Below are 5,415 nucleotides of genomic sequence, written 5' to 3'. Positions count from 1 at the left end.
AGGGGTTCAAAATTTTGTTTCATTGACAAATCACGTGATAAAACCAGTTGTATGATTTGGTCCCATCAAAATGGAAACAATGCCAAAGAACAGACCATGCACATGTTTTAACTGACGATTTATCAATAAAAACTAAAATTTTATTCCCATCTACTGCAGCACCTGCTGTGCTCCCTTATAGGTGCAGCAGCTTCTCCCGTGCTACCGCAGTCAGGGCCACCTAGCCCACGTCGCTGCCATCATGGCCACCTAATACATGTCTTCGTCGTCGCAACTGCCAGTTGATTTTTGCAATTTTCTACGGCTACCACTATAGTTACATGTGAGGACATAATTTTGCACACATGTGCCACACATGCTAGAGATAAGTTTGACATAAGGCATGTTCTATCATTCCTCATTCAATAGGCACCCTCTAAATTATTCGGTGAAATGCTCAAAAAAGTTACAACAGTATTTATCCTCCTTATTTGGCATTGTACTTATTTGAAGCATACTAAATTAGAACACAACAGAATTATTAGAATAAAAGTGCTTGACCTTGGAAAGGTCAAATACCTAAATCCAAAACTAATGTTAAACATCACAAATAATAGTGTGCATATTCTGATAACTTGAAAAATGGCATCACTTGTTTAATCAATAGGGTGATTTATTACGTTAACTCCAGATGAAATATGCATGCTATGAGAGCTCTACGACCATTCTGCAACACCAATACGACATTGACTTATTATTAAACCTTGATTGAATCTTCACAAACTCTGAGACAGATGATCACATCTAGACAATAGAATCACCTTCATGGACTTGTTGCTGCATCCGGACTAGGAAAATTTGTAATTTGTTGATTGTGCCTTGTGGTTCATAGCCGAACTGAACAGTGTATGGACAAGACGCCTTTTTATTATCAGGCTGAAAGATCTATTAAACTATTGTGACATAAACCAACATGATTGAGGATCGGTATAAAATCTTTCAGGGACTGATATCAACCAGTTCAGAAAATTCTTTCAACAAAGAGCACCCATTATCCTTAGCGTCTCCAGATTAATGGCTGCGAGATCACAGGGTTGAGGAATAAAGGTCTTTCGAAATCGTTGTATCAACGTCTAATGCATTTCCCTCCAAAAGTATATATCTAAGAAGGCCCCGATGTGATTCTCTTGAGGTAGCTTTCATCATGCACAGAACAAATAGTTGGTGTTTGGGAAAATACCACCAATTGATGATGTGGGCGACAACTAAATCCTCAAGCTCCTAAAACCAGTCATATGACTTAGCCTCTTTCGTTGGACAGAAGAGAACTAGATAAAACAAATGTGATTATAGTTTGGTGAAATGTACTGGTTTGCCTTTTCCTTTTGACTCGGGATTTCATGGCATGTGCATCGTGGAAAATAGGGCATACTCCAAATCTACTTGGGCTCAAAATGGCTGCATTTTTTCTTGGAGAGTTCCTGAGATATCATCCGACAAGATTTGTTCATGGAAGATGAGTGCGGCAAGAAATAGATTTTTAATTCTTCGTAAGCCTAGAAGATTACAGGTTTGAGGAAACAAGCAAAAAAGTGAAATTGTGAAATAAGGAATATTTAAAATAGAACTATCCATAAGGTCCCGAGGGAGCGTCAACATGTATAGTTGAAAGATGGGATATTTGCAAAAAATATATAAATGCCCAGATTCCCTGAACTTGAGTAGCTCATGACTGTAGGCTGAATGGGACGATACGGTAAAACATATCTGCGATGTGCGATTAAATATCTTTATGAGCTTACCCTTATTCAACGCGTGCCATGGTCTGCTGATATAGATACATCAGATTTGATATATATGTCTTCAAAATTTAAAACACTTTTATAGAAAAGGACGTAGCTGCCGCCTTAACGCTGAGTTATCCTCGAACGCTGACCAATAGCTCGTAGCCATCAAGTCGCGTGCCCATCCATCCATGTCACACCCACAGTGCACCATCATCTTCGCAACCATCTTCACAAAATGCCCTCGCTGCATCAGAATTGGTTCTTGGCGTACCCCGGCTTGCACATACATGATAATACGGATTTTGATTTGTTGCAGCAAGTACGTCTGCATTTTCCTCGAATCGTTCTTGAGAACTAGGGATTAATTTAACTTTAGACGAGTAAGAAGCTTACGCGTACCATAAACTCATGATATTAGCGGCTCGAATTCAAAAAAGGATCAGAGATTGAAGCCGAGGGTAAGACATCGATTTAACCACACAAAGTCCAATATCGGTGTCGAATGAAACAATGTTTAATTGCTTGGTCAATGTTGCGATCTCAGTCTTTCTCCTCTTCTTCATATAACAAATAATTGGCGAAATTCCATCGCCCTTCCCCGTGACACGTAGAAAAGTGGCCATTAGCAGCCACTGCGTTCGTGTCATGCTTCAGATGACTTTCCCTGTAGCACTCATCGCGGCTGGCCCACACCGCCGGAAATGTTGCTTCTGGAAAGAGTCAATGCAGCGTTCCTTTGGCCGCCTGCGAGGACAGCTCTGCGAAACTATTACGTTGACTTTCTTTCGCACAAAAGGGATGACAGCAACATAATGGGCCTTCTGATTAAGACATGTGCAGAGTCGCCAAGTCAATACTGGAAATCCCAACAAAAAAAACAATAATTTAAACCAGTTGTAATTTAAAACGGATGTAGTTATGTAGATAATTTGACAGGACTTTTATTAGCATCGTATTTTATTTGTTAAGAGTCATATATGTTATGAGAAATTTATCTGTATCAACATACCGTTCCCTTTTTATTTGATGCAAGGTGAGTGGATCCGCATAATGAAGGAACAGTAGGGATAAGGATTTTTGTTTATCGTCGACAGTTAATTATGTCCATGCCCGCAGGATGTATTGGCTCAAGGCTGGTGATCCCGGATGATCACCGGAGCGGTTTTGTTTGTCCGGCGAGAACTGACGCTCAATGAACGGCGAGTTCAATTTTGCAGGAGTAATCGTCATTGTTCATCCAGGCATATTGCGGAGGATCGTCAGATGCTGCGGAACCATGTGAGCGTGTGGATTGGACCGCGTGGATCAGCGGGACGGTTTTTGGTTTCTTATTATTTCCTGAGAGTGAACGTAGAGAGGATATAAAATCCTTCAAGTGTGGTGACATCTCGATCAATTCAAGAATTGTTATCTTCCTGATTCGTCGAGAGTTTATTGAGTTTGTTAGATCCTGCGCGAGCTCTGAGTGTCCTGAGGAGCCGATCGAACCAAAGCCAACCATCGCGCCGTAGTCTATCCATTCTTATTTGTCGTATACAGTTGACTTTCAAAAGCGATGCGTCTTAATAATGTGTTGGCGCCTAGGTCTATCAGTTCTTATTTGTCGTGTACAGCTGAGCGTACAAAGTAAGGTGTATGCTCAGCTGTACATTACATTGTAACTGCAATTAATTATCTTTAATGGTTATCTAAAAGGTGGGAACTCTCCGCCTGCAACACTGAATATGCTTCGTCGCGACTCAGAGACTTGTGAATTGGCAAGGGAATGCTCCGCATCTCTCTTTCCCCCTCTTTCTCACCCTCTCTTTATCCCCGTCTCGCCATTCCTCCTATCCTTCACTCTCTCTCTCTCTCCTTGTAAGCACGATCAAGCGAAGGTCACGGGGTATGGTCGACACCGAAGACCATAATCAAGTCACCCTATGGGACCAAATTTTGGATATTTGGGAGGAAGTAACAATTAACTTGTATTCCAAGATTGTTTGAGTCTCTTGCATCGGCAAGGGCAACAAACCTACAGACTGTTTAGCAATGCCCCAGCAAAATAAAAATACCACTCGATAAATTAACACCATTCGCAGCAGATTATATCTATGCGTCCCATTTCTTATCCAGCTCTGGATGACGAATGAAATGGATTGGCAGAGAGAACTCAACATAACTTGGTCATGCAAATGGATGGGCATCAAGTGGTTACAATACAATGCTGATGATAAACAAAGATCCACTTTCCCCTTGACCCTTCGTCAGTTGTATCAAGAGGCCTTAGAATAAAAGAAAATAAGGGTACGTTCATAACACATCGAAAGCTTCTAGATGGAAAACATTAGATTAAAGCCCGAACCAATCTCCCTTATAAATTATAATTTACTACCGTGGGAAACATTTATAGACTAAACAATCGTATTCATCGACAAAATATCTGAACCATTTCTGAGAGTAATTCATAATTATGTTTGTTATCTCTGTTGACTCTACTAACAGCGACACTCCAACTACTACTATACACTAGACGTAGACCCGGCGGAGGGTTGCCATCTAAAAACTGTGAGTGTGACCATCAACCTTCCCCGAAAGAAACTCTCTGTAATAGTTTATTTTATCAATCGGGCCAAATGTCGACGCAGGCGTGAATCATCCCTCAGGCAGCAGTCGATAAAAAGGGCTCATGGGAACAATTTACATGTGTGGATTGTGGAAGCAGATCCCCACAAACGGTTTCCCATGGCTACCAAGTTACATGGGATCACCAGTGCTCTCTTCATTTGCCTTCTCTTTGCGAGCGCGGCATCTCAGAATACGAACCCTGGTCAAAATAGAAGACCACCTCCCCCACCATCTCCGTCCCCGCGTCCACCTCCGTCCCCGCGTCCACCTCCGTCCCCGCCCCCGCCTCCATCGCCGCCTCCACCGCCTTCTCCCCCTCCACCACCATCGCCGCCTCCTCCGCCGTCCCCACCCCCGCCGCCTTCTCCCCCTCCACCACCATCGCCGCCTCCTCCGCCGTCCCCACCCCCGCCGCCTTCTCCCCCTCCACCACCATCGCCGCCTCCTCCGCCGTCCCCACCCCGCCGCCTTCTCCCCTCCACCACCATCGCCGCCTCCTCCGCCGTCCCCACCCCGCCGCCTTCTCCCCTCCACCACCATCGCCGCCTCCTCCGCCGTCCCCACCCCGCCGCCTTCTCCTCCACCACCATCGCCGCCTCCTCCGCCGTCCCCACCCCGCCGCCTTCTCCCCTCCCCCACCATCGCCGCCTCCTCCGCCGTCCCCGCCCCCGCCGCCGTCCCCGCCTCCACCGCCGTCCCCACCCCCGCCGCCTTCTCCCCCTCCCCCACCATCCCCGCCTCCTCCGCCTTCCCCTCCCCCCCCTCCACCTGTGGTATGCCCAGTTCCGGTTTTCACTATAGCAATATGCCGCACTACTTTGGCTGCTGTTCGGCTTGGGACATTCGTCCTTATTAGCCCTTGTTGTTTGGGCCTGCGCTTAATTCTTCCTGATCCCCGGCCTGTTTGCCTTTGTCAAGCTGCAACCGCAGGCATCCTCGGCACTCCAGTCCCCTCGACAGCGGATTTAAGGCTGCTGCTTACGTCGTGTGCCTTGGCTGTACCAGCAAACTTTACGTGCCCCTAAACGTTTGAAGACTGCAA

At 45.5% G+C, this 5,415-nt stretch overlaps 1 long non-coding RNA gene across 1 annotated transcript; it reads left to right on the top strand.

The window, feature by feature from the left end:
- The first annotated feature begins 2,761 nt into the window (after positions 1–2,761).
- LOC144711172 (uncharacterized) lies at positions 2,762–3,187 on the top strand. Its single transcript, XR_013583486.1, has 2 exons — positions 2,762–2,799; positions 2,883–3,187. It is a non-coding gene; the product is annotated as an uncharacterized LOC144711172 (long non-coding RNA).
- Positions 3,188–5,415: the final 2,228 nt, after the last annotated feature.

This window comes from Wolffia australiana, chromosome 13, assembly GCF_029677425.1.
Source record: "Wolffia australiana isolate 7733 chromosome 13, ASM2967742v1".
NCBI classification, from domain to species: domain Eukaryota; kingdom Viridiplantae; phylum Streptophyta; class Magnoliopsida; order Alismatales; family Araceae; genus Wolffia; species Wolffia australiana.
This window is presented reverse-complemented; position numbering and strand designations above follow the sequence as displayed.